General features: G+C 41.1%; 1 protein-coding gene across 4 annotated transcripts in view; it reads left to right on the top strand.

Moving 5' to 3' along the window:
- Window positions 1–17,047, top strand: part of grid2 (glutamate receptor, ionotropic, delta 2) — a 434,148-nt gene that overhangs the window by 139,637 nt on the left and 277,464 nt on the right. The window contains exon 1 of one of the 4 annotated variants that reach the window (XM_068703407.1): window positions 5,678–5,820. The exons of the other annotated variants lie outside the window; for them this stretch is intronic. The gene's annotated coding sequence lies outside the window, so the exon portion shown is untranslated. Of the gene's footprint in view, window positions 1–5,677; window positions 5,821–17,047 lie in introns of those variants that run through there. 4 annotated transcript variants of the gene reach the window in all.

The following is a 17,047-nucleotide window of genomic DNA, read 5'->3' as shown; positions in this document are numbered from 1 at the left end:
GCAAGCCTGCGAGTTGTTTATCCATGCTTGTATGCTTTTATGTGGGGTGAACTTTAAAAGCCGGCTTTATATCAGATATTTACCCCTAATCAAAGCTTAGCTGAAAGTCACTTTTGACTTCTTCGGCGCTGCATAGTGTTACTGGCTGTCTCTAATGATAAAGTGAGACACATTTACTTTAGTCAAGTGACTCATTATGAAGTCTGATTGCAGTCGCAATGAAGCATCTGCCAAAAGGCTCAATGCTTATCATCTGGGAAAAGGGGTTGAAAGTTGTGTGCGAGTGCATGCATGTGTATGTTTGTGTTCTCTGTTGATTCAGACAGGAGGAGACGTACTCAGCTGAGTGCTTTTATCATCAGACAGAACTGCCCTGAAAGTTTTCCGCTGTATTCCCTCCGGGTGGACACGCACTGCATTTTGGACTAATTAAAGTGATATTTCATTTTGGTGCAACATTTACAGTTCTCACTAGTTATATCTTCATTCGAGTTCCTGAGAGATGAATCAGCAACATCGGCTGCCCCGGTAATTAACAATGACTTTCAAGGTTCGAGAAATTCACACATTAAACACTTTTGTTATATAAAGTGACATTGTCATGCAATTTGATGTGTTTCCGTGCGGATAACTTTGCCACGAGGTAATTTAGCCCCATTATTAATGATTCAACTCTGATAGGAGTTTGGGGAATAAAACAAAACGGTTCAACTGCAGTAAGTCAGAAGGTTCCTCCATCAGTGCTGAGGCAGAGATCACGTACAGCAGTGAGAGATCGTCAGGTGTGTCGTGGGAAAATGTCCAATTTCACTTAATCGGTCCAAAACAATATTATTTACTTGCTGCAAATAATTTCCCATTGTTGAGCGTCTGAGCCTGCAATATAGTGGCTGGCTAAGTAATAAATACTCTTCTGTGCTAGTGGGTGGCAGTAGGTAGTGTAATAATGACCTTAAGTTAATTTAAGATGGCACTACGAAATATCTGAAAAGGAAAAATGCAGACTCAGAACTGGGCCCTGGACTAAATAACCCAGATGAAACGCCTAGTAAGGATCAACACATTGAGAGACTTGTCAATACATTGTCAGCATACAGTCAGGTCCATAAGTATTTGGACTGTGACTTATGTACACAACCCCAATGGATTTGAAACTATTCAGTCAATATGTGGTTGAAGTGTAGACTTTCAGCTTTAATTCAATGTCGAAAACAAACAAAAAAATCACAAAGACCGTTTAGGAATTACAGCCGTTTCTACACAGTCATCCCCATTTTCAGAGGCTCAAAAGTAATTGGACAAACTAACATAATTGTGAATGTAATCATTATTTTTTAATACTTGGAGGGAAATCCTTTGCAGTCAATGATTGCCTGAAGTCTGGCACCATAAGCGCTGAGTTTCCTCCCTTGAGATGCGTTGACAGACCTTTTACTGCAGCCTCCTTCAGCTGCTGCCTGTTTGTGGCTCTTTCTGCCTTCAGTTTTATCTTAAGTAAGTGAAAAGCTGCTCACTTGGGTTGAGATCAGGTGACTGACTGACTTGGCCATTGAAGAATATTCCATTCCTTTGCCATAAGAAGCTCTTGGGTTGTTTTTACAGCATGTTTTAGGTCATTATCCATCTGCACTGCGAGGCGCCATCCAATCCGTTTTGTAGCATTTGGCTTAATCTAGTTCAGCCCTAAACACCTCAGAACTCATCCTGCTGCTTCTATCAGCTGTGACATCATCAATGAACACCAGTGACCCTGTTCCTTTTGGCAGCCATACATGCCAAAGCTCTGCCTGCCGCCTCTTCCCATCATTCTGGTACAAGTTCATCTTGGTTTCATCTGTCCAAAGAATCTTTTTTCTGAATCTGGTCAAACTTGTTTGGATGTTTTCTGTTATAATGAGGCCTTCCTGTTCTTCAGTGGTACCAGTGGTTTGCACCTTGTTGTAAACCCTCTGCATTTAGATTCATGAATGCGTCTCTTGATTGCCGACTTTAACAATGGAACACCTACCTCCTCCAGAGTGTTCTTGACTTCAGTAGATGTTATGAAGGGCTTTTTCTTCACCACGGTACACCAATTTATTTAGCCTAATAATGGCCTCCTTCACTGGCTTTGCCACCTTTTTGGTCCGCATGCTGAGAGTTCCAAGGACCAACTACCAACTGCAAATCAAACATTTTGAATCCTATTGTTGGCATCATTTGTCATGAAATAGTGACAGAATAGGCCACATCTGGCCATGAAACCGTTTGTCAGACAATTGTAGATCTTGAAACAACAGACATGTCCTAATTAGCACATGTTCTCATGAGGTCATGCTTTCATTAGGACATTTAAAAAGAACTCTAATTGTGTTGGACTGAGACTGCGGCAGTTACTGTACATGGTGATACATGTTGCCGTCCTATCTCGAGTAACATGATAGGGACAGTCTGATACATGGTTTTATGAAAACAATAAGTCCCGCAACACATGCTGTGTTTCGATCACTGCTGGCCTTGGTAGTATCTTTGCAGACCTTCTGTTTGTGACCACTAGAGAGCAAACGTGTGAAAGTCAGATTTTTGCAATTAAGCCTCTTTTTTTCTCTGCATACACTCACACATCTAACTTTTCATATCCATCTCTCTGTGGACACAAACAGACACACAAAAATGCCAGTGATACACACACAAAGACACACACAGGCACGCACACATCCAATAAGTTCATATCTGGGTCTGAGTGGCTACACACAGTAAAACCTCTGTTGTGCTGAAACACCAGGTTTCATATCACACGTGTTATAGCCAGATCTGTCATCATCTCTGGAGCCTGTGTGTATATACGTGTGTGTGTGTGTGTGTGTGTGTGTGTGTGTGTGTGTGTGTGTGTGTGTGTGTGTGTGAGTGAATACGTGCTTTTGTGTGTGCGAGTAAAGACTTGAGCCATGAGCAGTCATCCAGAATGCTTATCTAGTAAATCCAACAGCTTGACCGCTTTTTGCTGTGGCAGCAACACACACATTCTATGACACGCATAGCTCACAGACACAGACACACGCACACACACACACACACACACACACACACACACACACACACACACACATTCCTGACATGCCAGCATATCGACAGTGCCATCATCTGAGCTAAGATCTGGCCATTCTCATCGCTTTGAAGTCCCAGTTGCAATACTGTGTGTGTGTGTGTGTGTGTGTGTGTGTGTGTGTGTGTGTGTGTGTGTGTGTGTGTGTGTGTGTGTGTGCGTGCGTGCGCGTGTGAGATATACTCTTTTTTTCCAGTTTGGGGTTTAAAACATATTCTCATCATTTATTCTTTATTTTCCTTCCTTTTTTCCTTCTTCCTTTTGTTTTCTCTTTCCTCTCTGTTTGTCATTCCTCTCGCTTCTGTCCATTCAGATGAGATTAAGAGATTAAGAGCACGGTGTTGCAAGCTTCTGTACCACTGCTGCCTCTGTCAACCTGTCTGAGCCCGTCTTCATCTCACAGTTAACACTTCATTCAATAGTTAGGCAAAGTGCACATTCTTTCTGGATACTTTGCTACTTGATGAGGACACTCAGAGCAGGTGTGTGTTCATGCCCTTGAGTGTGTGGGTCTGCCTGGTCAAACTCTTCTTGACCCTGTGAATCGAACCACATCCGCTGAAGACGCAGTTTGAAATAGTGGTTACACTCTCAGAGAAGCAATGCCGAGCTTTGCATCCCAGTCTTTAGTACAGTAGCTTCATAGACACTTTGGTAAGATTAACTTATTGTTTAATAAGATGTCTAATTATTTCAACTTTTTTAACACTAGCAGGCTGATACTATTTATGCTGTTTCCTGCATGTTGGAGAGGAACAGATTTAATTCCCCGCTAATCCACCATTTAACCCAGATGCGGGCAGACACATGCACACAGACTACTAATTAGCATGATGATTGCTAATGCATGCAAATAGCATCTGTCAAACAAACCTCATGTTCATGTGTTTGTGTATTTGAGGAATGAGAATGAGTTTGTACATTTATTCTGTGCATGTTGCCTGCGATCATATTTCTACAGTAGGTCTATTTTTCTTTTTATGTTGACATTTAACTTTTTAAGTAAATAGTTATCATGCATCATGCATTTTATGGTGCATAAAATGCATGATGCATGATGTTTCTTAAATTTCACCATCAGTGCATTCTAACTTATGAACTGCTAGGTTTCATGGATTATCGTGTCAAAGGGGAAATATTAATTAAGGATATTATTTGAAAAACAAATAACTTTTAATTGATAATACAAACACTATGCCGTGGGAGTAAAGTAGACAGTGCATCAATCAAAAGAGTAAGGCCTGCACACTGTGCCCAAGCAACACGTTAATTTAAGTAGAAGATGTTTCATTCTCTGTTGGACTACATATGTAGTTTACAGTCATTACTCTTGATTCACTTCATTGATGCGCTGTGTGTATGCCCATGCTCCTTCTATATCAACAATGTGGCACAACCCAAATAGGTTAACATACAGAAGGCTATGTTCCTTGTGAGAAGAGACATTAAAAGGTTAAAGGCACAATCGTACATATATCGTATCTATTCCTAGCATAAATGGTTTATTAGTGAAATCATTTCACAGGTTTTGTTATTCACGGTCTACCATTCAACGTGCATGCTTTACAATGATGATTAAGAAGGATTTTTAAAAGATGCATCTTTTACATCTGTACAATCTTGTTTTTATAGATGATAATATTTGGGAATATGTCTGCGTCAACCCCAGCACCACAACAACAGAGAAGTCAACATTAGCATGCAGTGTGATGTGCATTCTCACTCCTGTTCCCCCGGCTCTTTCTCTCTCCCTCCTTCCGTTCCTCCCACTGCATTCTCCTGACTTTTGAAGTGCACAGCGAGGCAGAGCCGCAGAGAGTGAGACAGACAGCCAAAAGGAGTGTAACGGACAGTTTGGGCATTGTCCAACCCGTTTTTTTAGAGCACTACAGCAATTTCTATATCTCTAAGGGCCTTTATGAACAACCAAATTGAGAATATCAAGAAAAAATTGGACTCAACAAATTTACTCTTCCCCCTGTTCTCCTGGGAAGAAAAGCAAAGCGAAGTGAAGGGGAAGGTGGAGGGCGATGCTCTGACAGAAAATACAAGCAGTTCCAATAACACTAAGAAATATTTTAGACAGGTTTCTCTAACTATCAGCCGCCAAAATTACCTTTAACGGGGCCAAAGATGTCAAAGCCACACTGCTTGATGCACAAAGAAATGTACTGGTAGAGATAGTGACAGTGTACGAAGAGGGCCACGCGGGAGCATCAGCACTTTAGGAGCCTGTGTGTGTGTGTGTGTGTGTGTGTGTGTGTGTGTGTGTGTGATCTAGAGAGGGAGAGAGAGAGAGAAAATGCCCTCAGGCAGTGAACAGCACACTTACTTTTCCTATGCACTGATATACATCTTTATTCCCCAATGAATTGCATCACACACACACACACACACACGCACCTCTCTCTCGTCCCCTCTCAATGTCAGTTTCCATACACAGTCTGCATAACTGTGGCGATCTTCAAAAGAGTTTGCAAGGAGAAAGGACAGACCGAATGTGTCTGCTGTCATGTAGAGCCGTTCTGCCTGAGCCAGCGACACACACAGAGTAATGTGTGTTTCTGTGAACTTGCAGGCTAGGAGAGTGGATGCTGCAGTGGCGCTGGCTAGAGGGCGGAGTGAGGTGTGTGCTTCTTGTCAAATAAGTCAGACGTAGGTGAGAGTGGCACTTTTTCAACAGATGAGCTGGGAAAGGCTCTAGAGAATCCTGTCACTCCAGGGACCATTTCAGTGTGAGTATATGCTGTAATTGTGGTGTTTGATAACGGGGCTTTTCTGTGCGTGTCATGGCCTTTTTTCTTCTTTTTTTTGAAGGCCTGCTGCAGACCATAGGGATGCACCGATACAATTTTTTTTTCAGTCCAAGTACATACATTCGGGTACTTGCCGATATCAAGATATGAGTACTTAGGAATACCATTACAGCTCTAACAAGGACTTAGTTTTGGGCGTACGCTGCAGCTGGCGGTATGATGTATTTCACATGTTTTGCAGAGAGTCCTTGCCTTATAGTTAGATTGTACTTTAATCTAATTGTCTACTCGATATATATTACATAAAATCCCTCAAGCCCTTTGTTTCAATTACACTTCATCATTTGAGATTGGTTTGCCTTACGCAATTTTTGTTTCACTAGAAGTGGTGGGCACTAGCAAGAGGCCTGAGCAAGATGGATTTGATTATGCTTTATTGAAATAAACTTCTTCTTGGTGGATGAGATTAAACTCTGTTCATGGATGATCACATATTGTATGCTCTAGGATATCAGTAAGCTCTGAATGTGTTAAAAATGTATGTTAGCCAAGTCCAGATAGAACTTGGTGCGCTGCAGTTGTCTTAGAACACGTGAAAGGCGCCATTTCATGATTCGTTAAATCATAACATCTTGATTATTAAATAGTATGTTCAAAATGATTGCTACAGGACAAACTGAAAAGGGAAAAAAATGTCTCTGGGGTGTCTACCAAGAGAATTAAAAATCACATTCTGTGATATTTTCAAGTAAAACAACAGGCCAAATATAAGTTTGTTTAGTTTAGATTCTGCTCTAAGGAATAGATAAATACTTTGACTTGATGAAGGTTGACATCAGTGAGCGAGACACACACACACACACACACACACACACACACACACACACACACACACACACACACACACACACACACACACACCACAAGCAGTTTGACATCCTGCTTGTTCGTCTTGAGCAAAGCTACTGTCAGTGTTTGTACCCCAGAGCCAGCTACTTTAAGAGCATCAGCAGTTTGGGAGGGGAGTACTTTTGTGTGTGTGTGTGTGTGTGTGTGTGTGTGTGTGTGTGTGTGTGTGTGTGTGTGTGTGTGTGTGTGTGTGTGTGTGTGTGTGTGTGTGTGTGTGTGTGTGGACACGAGCATTTTAAATGTGCATCTCTGTCGTGTATGGGACAGCCAGCCAAATGAATCAGCAAAGCAAAGCCACTCTCCTGGCCTTTACTGCGAGACCTCTTTTAAAAACGCACTGAAACCTTACTATAACCTGAACATCCATAATTTAACACACACACACACACACGCAGGTACTTTACTTTTAATATATATTCAACACAGACACAAATGTAATGTTTGAAATGTTCTTTCAGAAGGTGAGATGAGCAAGAGATGCAGGGCATGTGGGTGTAAGGATGGATCGTAGTGAGTGAGAGGAAGAGAAACTTGGGCTGGCAACATTAACGGAGGTGATCACTGACTGACTTTCTTTTGATGAAATCCTCAAAACAATCATTGCTATTCAGAAGATTGTGGTAAAAATGTCATTGGCCATATGAGATGGGACAGTTACCTAGACTCCTCCACAGTCTTACGTACCACATCGCTCCTGCATGTGGCCTTAAAATCTCCAATTAATGCAATGGGTTTGTCATTCCTTTCTCAGTTTAATTCCCTACAAATATAAATGTGTGACCAGACAGACTTAAAGGGACATTTTCATCATCACAAACATCTGCTCTGAATCAAATAGACACCTTGCATTTTACAGATTGTATAATCATTCACTACTTTCATACACACTGCATTCATCTGCATTCATAGAATAATGTTCACTGGTAAGGGAGGGGGGATTATCTAATTTAATGCTGTTGGTCGCATTTAACTGCCTTGATGAGGCTTTCAGACAAGTGGGGCTTCATCCAGAACTGGTTTGAGGAATTTAAACAAATGAATGAGAAGTAACCCTTGAGGAGAAAGAGTGCATTGTTTCACATGTGTAGAGAGATTGAGGAGCAACAACAGCAGGTGGAAATCGGGTGCTTTGTGACTTTGTGTGGTTTAACTTGGCACCTTGCTGCCATGATGTCGAAGTGCACAGGATGTGTGTGTGTGTGTGTGTGCACTTTAACATCACTTTTAGGTGTAGTTGTAAGAGCAACAGAAAAAAAAAATAAAACTTTAATAGCTGACATTTCATACTTTTAGTTATAAGAAAAAAATAATCATAATATTGATCTTTACGCACAGCCATCTTGAACTGGGGCAATGAAAGAACATGCCAAATTAAATATTGAATTCTGGCTTTAAGATGAGCCTGGTGTCCTATTTGTTTTACTTGCTTTTAGGTCACTGATGCCTCATGGCAGTGGTTCTCAAATGTTTTCTGTCATCATGCTCCTCTTCAAAAGTGAAGAAAAAAAATGTTTTTACCAACATTAAACATAGATTTTGCATAATATCTATGTTAGCCAAACTGAGGACTTTTTCAGTATAATGTGTTTAATTTAATTTAGCATCGTTGAGGAAAAAATGGGACACGGGCCTGGTCCCTCAAAATGAATATTTCTCTGTCATCTTTTTCTATGTAACTATAACATGCATCCTGTTCTATGTGTCATATGAGAGAGTATAGTAGACATGGGTATGGAGAACATGAGGCCGAAGACATCCACACATGACTGACAGCATATTCCGGGCACCATATTTGCCACTTAGAAATGTTTGCCCACACACTTCATCTGTTCGCGGCTCATCTCACAGATGACCTTCCTCTTTAGAGCTATACTGAGCCAGTGGCGGGCGCTGTTGTCATGAGGAACGCCACATTAGCCACCAACCAGCTGGGAGGCGCAATGTGACCTGCTCATTACGCTCTGCTTTCCTGTATACCATTAGCAGGCCCATTTTATCCATGATTACTGCGCATAAAGGCTTCAAAAAGCTGTATTGAACATCACTAAAGCTCATCCGCTCATTACCTGCACCTCGCCTCCATTCAGGCCAATAAGAGCCATTTCAGCCTTTATTTGTTAATTGAAGACCAGATTAATTTGAATCCAAAAGATGATGAACAAACGGCTCACCTTCACATGTCTTTTCAGGGAATTTACTTTTCAGAAATGATATAAGCTTCATGGCGACACCTTTGATCCCACAGTGATTGTACTGTATTTGACATCATATTGAGTCTTGCTACATCCTCGTTTGTGATGTAAAAGTCACAAAACTGTATCTACTACACTGCTATGTAACACAGCTACACAGCTAGCTATTGTGGGACTGAACAGTTGTATGTTGTTGTTTTAATAACAACTATGTTTCCTTTTCTGTATTCCAGAAGTAAAAACTATGCTTCATGGACACTAGCATAGAGCTGTATTGGTTTGTGCTTTATTAACAATTGAAGGCCCTAATATGGACATGCTGTGTACCTGTCCAATAGTACTGCATCTTTACATTGCATTATTTCACAAGCTGTAACTTTAAAATGCAACACATTGGTCCCTGGAAATCTTCTCTGGCATCAAGTAGGCAAATCAAACTGCAGGGGATTGCAACTGCATTGGATCCTACAGTCCATCACATCTTGTGTGGCTAACATAATTACTAACATTTAGTGGTCTGTGAAAAACTGGCCACTTTTGCACATGACTATTCTGATTGAGTGTGCTGTGTAACAAGGATGACTCGAATGCATTTTAAACAAAACTACAGCCGCCACAACAAAAAAAATAGCATGAAAATGAATGGTTTACTTAAAACCGCATACATTTAAAGAAGAGTCAAGGAAAACGTTGACCTTGGAGGTTTCCTCATGCTGAGTAGGAGTCGCTGCCGTTCCATCCTCATCTCTGCTTAAACTAAGAGGAGAAACCTTGAATAACTGAGAGCACTGCCGTGAAAAAAACAACAAATCTTTCCTCAATAGAACAACAATCTGTACAAGTCTAACGATGGGTGTCAAAAGAGACGTCGGGCAATCCTCTCTCTTTTTCACTGGCCTTCTTTCACCTCCTCAATCTCTCTCTTGTCTGATGTAAGGTTACAGAGCGGGCTATTATCTGTCAGGAGCTCATTTTCTGGTTCCCACACTCTGCCACTGTGGCCGATCGGCATCTGATGGGATAGACGGTGTCAGAGCCCTAATCCTAATGATCTGTCTGGTGAGAGAGAGAGAGAGAGTGAGTGACGAGTGGAATTAGGAAAAGATAAACAAGCATAATAGTCGGGCGGTTCTGGGAGAAAAGAGACGGGAGGAACAGAAAGAGCGCCTGAGACTGACTGAGAGAATAGGGCTGCAGAAAGAGAGCGGGTGAGATGAGTGAGCGCTGGAATCGTCGCGCTAAGCTGCTGAACCGGCCCGTCGCCGTCACTCACGCTGCCCTCATCTGCCCTACGGAGCTTTGCTTTCTCACCGATGCCGGCTCTATCTCGTGCCTTTTGTATTCAGTGCTTGCTTCAAACATGGCTGCCAAGGTGTTCAAATAGTCAAGAGTGCATAATGATGCATGCATTCACAGGATCCTTAAGGGGCTGAGAGGCCTCAGCGGTTTGATTCCAGCCAGTGACTCAAAGAGAATCGGGAGAAAATGTTGTTTTTAGATGAAGTGCAGGACTGCTGCAGAGCTACACAATCAAATGGCCATTCATGCACACATACAAAGAGGGACACACACTATTGCTCATGTCTATGTAAATGATGGTCTTTACTAAGTGCTTTCAATGTGTTAGTCATAGTTAGACTATTGTAGGACTGTAGAGTTTGTCCTTAAAATCCTAGCCATGGGATCATCTTCTGAACATTCAAAGCTTGAATCTGCATCTCTCTCTCTGTCTGTTTGTCAAGCTCTCTTTCAGACAGTCCTTTTTTTTCCCTCCCTGTCTCCCATCACCTCTCTCTTTGCAACATTATTCTCTCCGTCTGTGTTACGTCTTCTCGCGCATCCTCTCTCTGGCTCTCAATCCCTGTCCTGTTATTTTTTTCATCACCCTGTCCATTCTCGCAGTTACTTTGTCAAGACCTCATTGATGGAGTGTTGGAGAGAAGTGAGCGAGACCTCAGGTCAAGGATTGTTTACTGTGAGCCTTGTTGTGAATACAAAAAAAAAAAAAAAGAGAGGGCTGCCAATCAAACATGAGTCTAAACTGTAAAAGAGAGTACTTCTGACCCCATGTGAGTGCAACATCAGCAATCCACAATAACTGTTAACACCAGGTATCAGTTCAGATTCATCTCTGCTGGCTGAATCTCTTAACTTGTCTTTGCATATAAAATAGGGTTAAACTGACCAGGGCATGGAATAAGGAATGTGTACAACCCACACACAAAGGGACGAACAAATCCTGTAAATGCTCAGATGTGAATCCAGAGGTTAAAATAGAAACTTTTACTTATGCAATCTTTTGTTTTCTGCCCTGCTGTTAATTCATATCTGTTGACATTTGCATCTGCCAATCAACCAAAACAGAGCATATCAGAGTTAATAAGCTGTAAATTAAAGTGTGGGAGTTTCTTTTACTGATAACTGTTCTGGGGTCAAAGATATCGCCAACCTTTTGTCGAACATAAGAGATGAAAAAAGAGAGAATGTTTCTATGTATTTCTGTGTTCGTGCCTTTTCATAAACCTATGGCAATAATCTGTGAGAGACGACAGCCTGTAAAGTGGCATCATCTGGCAACTGTCAGAAAGACTGCTTGTTAAAAACAAAAAAAAAAGCTTTTGACCAGATTTATTTATCTATTTATTATCATTTCAGCTCAGGTGGCGTTGTAATCATCAATACAACACCACAAGATAGTAGTAAGGCAGGGAACAGATGTTCTGGGTTTGTGCTGCATAGCCCTATTTGTTGTTATCCACTTCGATGTTGTGAGACTTTGTAATTCTACTCCTGGCTGACGGCAAAATTGCCCATCTGTGATGCCTCGAAACATTATCAGAGTATTATGACAAAAGCCATCACGTCTATGCTGGCTGATTGATTGTGTCCTTTGATCACGTAAATGCCAGTCACGAAAAAAGAAAAAAAACCTGCTGAATGAAACTCTGATCAAAACAAGAAGAGGCAGAAAATACAAGAGAGTGAGCGATTGATTGGGAAAACTACTTAAAGTATATTGACCGGTTACTGCAGGTCGACAATGAAAAAGAAGGGATTCTAGAAAGATGTGTGTAAAAGGCAAATTGAGACAGAAAAATATCTATTGATTCCTGCTCTTTTGTGTTAAAATGTTAGATTCATTTGGAGTCATTGATTTGGCACATACCAAATCAATGCGCATTGAAACTTACTGCTACTACACATGAATATTTGATGCAGCAAGTGTGCTGTTAGCCAGAATAGCATGCTGGGCATGTACTGAAGGAGACAGATGGATACTTAGTTGATAGTAATGTGTTTCTGTATGTCTAAAGTACCAAAAGCTTCATAGTAGCCTTGATTTTGTCCCCACGACTCCTGAGAAATATATTCAGTGTCTATCTGTCTTTCTGGCTATTCAGTTATAATGCTCCTCCTGTAGGATCCTATGGGGTTCCAGGGCAGGTGGGGTATGTAATCCCTCCTGTATATTCTGGGTCTCCTCCAAGACCTCCTCCCAGTTAGACGTGTCTGGAATACCTCCACAGGGAAGTCTAGGAGGCATCCTAATCAGATTCCTGAAACCACCTCAAAAGGCTCCTTTCAAAGTGAAGGAGCCGTGCTTTTATTCTGAGCTTCTTCCAGATGTCTCAGGGCCTCATCCGCTCCCTAAGGATGAGCCCAGACACCTTAAGAAGGAAAGTCCTTTTATCTGCAATTTTGTTGGGTCACAGTCCACAATCTGAGGTGGCACACTGAAGCCACCGTCTGAAAACATAAAAGAAATGTCTCTACTAAACCTTCAAAGTGGCTAATTATGGGTATTTGGTTTCTAAAACGGTTTATCTCACCAATTCCATTTCCTCTTTCATAAGAAGTAATAATTATGCATGAAATCCATTATAGATTGTAATACTTCTCTACAATGAAGGCTGCAGGAGATCTGCAATGTTTTCAGTGATAGTTAACTGAAAATGAATTTGAGATGACTCATGACATTTCCCTTGTCTTTTAAATTAGATTGTGCTTGGTGTTACAATACAATATGTCATTTGAATTACATGAAATATGTCTGCAGATTTATTTCACACAAACTCATGTTGATTCTGCTTAAAGGAAATGTAAATCTCTTAGCATCACTGTAAGACGTTGCATGTTAAAACTTGTACGATGTAAAAAGGTTTAGGAAAAACATCATGGTTGGGCTTTAAATAAGCATGAAAACATAAACAACGATAAGTATAATAAACATGTTGAGACACGAAGGTAGAAAGTCCTGTGATTGTTTGACCAATCCACCTCCCCTCCCAAACCTCCATAAGTCTTTTTTCTTTTGTTCGTTATTCTACCACATCAAACAGCTGGAGCATTGTTGTCTGAGCATCTTAATAATGATGGATGGTGGATGAGTTTACATTGAAAGCCCGCTGTGTCTCATACGATATTTGGCGCCCTAGGAATGAGAAGAGGCTGGGAGTCTTGGACTGATTTATACCCGACCCAACCATCTCCTCATCCAGACTCGTTTAGCCTTCTGCTTTTGTGTTTTTTGCCCCACTAAGCATTACTACAGCAAGCTGTTGGTCCATGTCAGTCTCTGATTTGTTTACAACTGCTTCATATTTGAGATTGGAGAGAATATCTATGTCATTTTTGCTTATTTGTGTGTTGCATCCCGATTTTAGAACCGATCTACTAAAAATGCACTTGCAATTGTTATCCTGTTTTTCTGTTTTTACTTTACCTGTTAAGTAATTCTGCGGGTCAGGGACATGGTTAGATGAAGATAGAATCCCTGAAGGTTCATCATTCTTTTCAGGGATGATTGAATCTATTCTGGATGTGATACACACACATAAGCACACATTATCTTTACAGTGCTTCTACCCGCATACACATTTCGGGGACAATCTAATTAATCAAGTTCATTGTTCCGTCTCTTTCTTGTGTTGCTTTTCTCCTCCTTTCTTCTAGCAGTTAAAAAGAGAAAGAATACGTAATGAAGATAAACGGTATAAGTTTGGTATAAGGTGTCAGGTTTTCTGGAACTGAAGGAGATTTCTGACATTACCACCTTGGAGGGCAGCTGTTACACCGGCTTTGCTCAAGCCATGCCTTCTGTGACTAATCCAATCTTTACAGGATGGGGAGCTGCCTGGCTCGCTGATTGCTTGGCTTGTCTGTGGTTTATTGGCTGGCTGGTTTGCTGGCTGATTTGCAGACGGAAGCTAGCTGTGTGAGAGGCTTTCATTTGCAGTCTGCTGTCTGGTTGTGCCTTGGCTTCTGTAACTAATCTAATCTTTATTGGGTGCTGGTTGGACGGTTGGCATATTGTTTTTGCACTTGTTGGCGGTAAGTTGAGGGGATGAGCATATTTTTGTTTCTTCTTTCTATTACACTACGAGGCAGCAGCCAATGTGGAGCGAGGGTGTACTTATAGAGGATCTTCGACTAATACCCCATGATAACGCAGAGTGAATTCCAGGATAAGACACTGGATTTGTCATTTGGTTCCTGCCTAAGAAAAGTAGAAGGGACCGTTAATGCGATGGTGCTTAGCTGGTTCTCATGGCTGAAAGCTGCTAAAGTGACCAATTGTGTAATAAGCTTGCTGGCTGTTGGACAGCTCGTCCCTTGATGTATATATTGCATGTATTTGGTTTTGATTGTGCAACAAAAGCATGCGACTCATAAAAGGTATATTGTTCACAGCGTGAAAATATAACCACATGTAACAACAGTCTGGACCACAGGAGAAGAAAAGAAGACCACACAGATGAGAGTGAGGGATAATAAAACACAAAACAAGGAGAGTACCACAGCAAATTACTACAACAAACCCATGCTGTGAAGCCCTTGACCAAGTTTCAAGCTTTCCAGCAGCTTATAACCCCCCGAAAGTTACCGAAATCCTTGAGACAGTTAGAGAATACAACCAGACACAACCCTTTGATGCTGAACTGTCCACGACGAAACCTGGCACCTGACTAAAAACAAGCAATAGACTGCATGTAAATGTACTTATATAGCAGCGTGTTTTATCTGTTTACCTGTATTGCCATAGCACAGAATTGGATTCCATGTTGCAGCAGAACCAGCTCTTACCTGTCAACCCACAGTCCAATTTATCACAGAGTGGGCCGGACCAAAAGAAAACAGGGTTATCTTATCTTAATGAGGGAGAGAGAGAGAGAGGGAGGGACAGGCTGGGAAGGATTCTTAATTTGACTGGCTGACTATATCTTCAATGCATTTATCCAGCATGACTTTTGCATCAAGTGCTTTAGTAAAAAAAAGCATATTCTAGATTCGTCCTCAATAGCCTGCTATTTTATTAATAACCTTTGTGGATTTCTGTGTACAGAATACGAGAGAGAAAAGGCTGGGGAGAGCACGGAAGCAGAAAACTTGAAAGTACCTTCAAGGGGGAGGAAAGACTGTGCAGTAAAATGTGGAGAGAAAGGGTGTTTGACTAACTGAATGGAGCTTAAAGTGAGCATGATTTAAACTGCCAACAAGGTGAGACACTTGCTTCTCTTTTTTTTAAGAGAGTGAGGCCTCTACAACGTCAGCTGTTACTACTTCCACATTCTGCCACACAATTCTTCATGAAAGCACGATGCATTATTGAGTGTGCATACTCTATGTATATCTGCAACGTGAAGCAGTTGGATATTACCAAAATAAAGGCAATTTCCTCATGAATCAACAGTATTGTGATTACCATGCAGGAAAGGGTATTCATTAGACCAGCTAAAAATGCATTGTTTTCCCCCCCAAAGACTACAAATAACACCCAGGCTTATAACAGAGTCTCACGTTGGCTTGTGTTCTCACTTTCCATGTTTGCCCATCATGACTCTCCCACCAGATGACCATTACCAAGAGAAAAAACAGTTGGTAAACAACATATATTTCATGCTGAATGAATATACTTCAGATGGCAGAAATGATGCATTTTCTCACCACTGGTGAATTATTTGCCCATTTCAGATCCAATTTAGTTTTTTGTTTTTTTTGTCATTATAACATAGTCAGTAATAAATTTCATCTTCTTCGCAACTTTATGCTGCCAGCATTAAATTCACTGTGACCCTTGGCATTTCAAAAGCAGAGTGAACTTAGTTAGGCACTTTTATGGGTGGTCCATCATCTGGATTTGTCTTTTTTAGTGTTTGTGTGAATTTGTATGGGGTAATGTACTCAGAGGAAGACTGTGAGTCAGTCGAAAGAGTATCCATCTTCACAAAGAGAATGGAACGGGCAGAGGAGCCGCTATTGTACAAGACAGCACTTTATAAATGATGGATCGCTGTTGGAAATTGTTCACAGGTTGTTTGAGCGTGTGCAAAAAGGTCATTTTGAATAGCTTTTGTTGCCTGCCAAGCTAACCAGTGTGTCCCAATATACTTAGCAAATTATAGCGAATCAGCTTTTCTCTTGTTCTCTGTTGTTGAATTGCAGGGCTATATTAGTTAACCCTGAGATGAGTGATTCATTGGGCTTTCAGCTCCGGAAAGAGAGGCAGCTCAAACTCTGGGTCAGTTGCAGTGGACTGTGAACCTCACTGGCAGCTTTCTGTCAATCTTGAGTTTCTCTTTGTCTGCTGTCTGCCCTCTTAAAGAAGCAGATGCCGGTTTGTTTCCTCATTCATTCAGTCCGTGTCAAAGCGCCTTTCAAAGTGCATTAATTAGCCGAGGTTAACTATGTCAGAATCTAAATCCTGGTTAAAATGTATTATGTTCCTCAGGAAAGTCTAAAGTTAGGACTTGTATGCGCTGCCGGTCCTTTATTTGAACAGCGGTTTTTGCCTTCAAATTCAAATATTACACAGCATCAAGTCTGCCTCAGCTCAGAACGCTGTAAAACCTCTGTATGTTGTTCTTTTTGTGAGTGGAAGTCGGTTTTTATATGAATGTACAACACTCTGACTCTGTGCAAACAGTCTGTCAGCTGTCACTGATGGAACACAATTTGTACGTATAATATTAGAGATTATATGTGAATAATTTTAGGATTGCAGTGTAGCTGCAGAATGGAGTTTGAAAGTGATTTTTTTTATTTTTTTATAGTTCCTCAGAGTTAACTGAACAAGCTTTAATCAGCTCTTCTGGAGCCCAGACTCT

This window comes from Cebidichthys violaceus, unplaced genomic scaffold, assembly GCF_023349555.1.
Source record: "Cebidichthys violaceus isolate CVI_PGR_0920_01 unplaced genomic scaffold, fCebVio1.0.p SCAF_9, whole genome shotgun sequence".
NCBI classification, from domain to species: domain Eukaryota; kingdom Metazoa; phylum Chordata; class Actinopteri; order Perciformes; family Stichaeidae; genus Cebidichthys; species Cebidichthys violaceus.
Note: the sequence above shows the minus strand (reverse complement) of the source record. Positions and strands in the feature narration are given on the sequence as shown.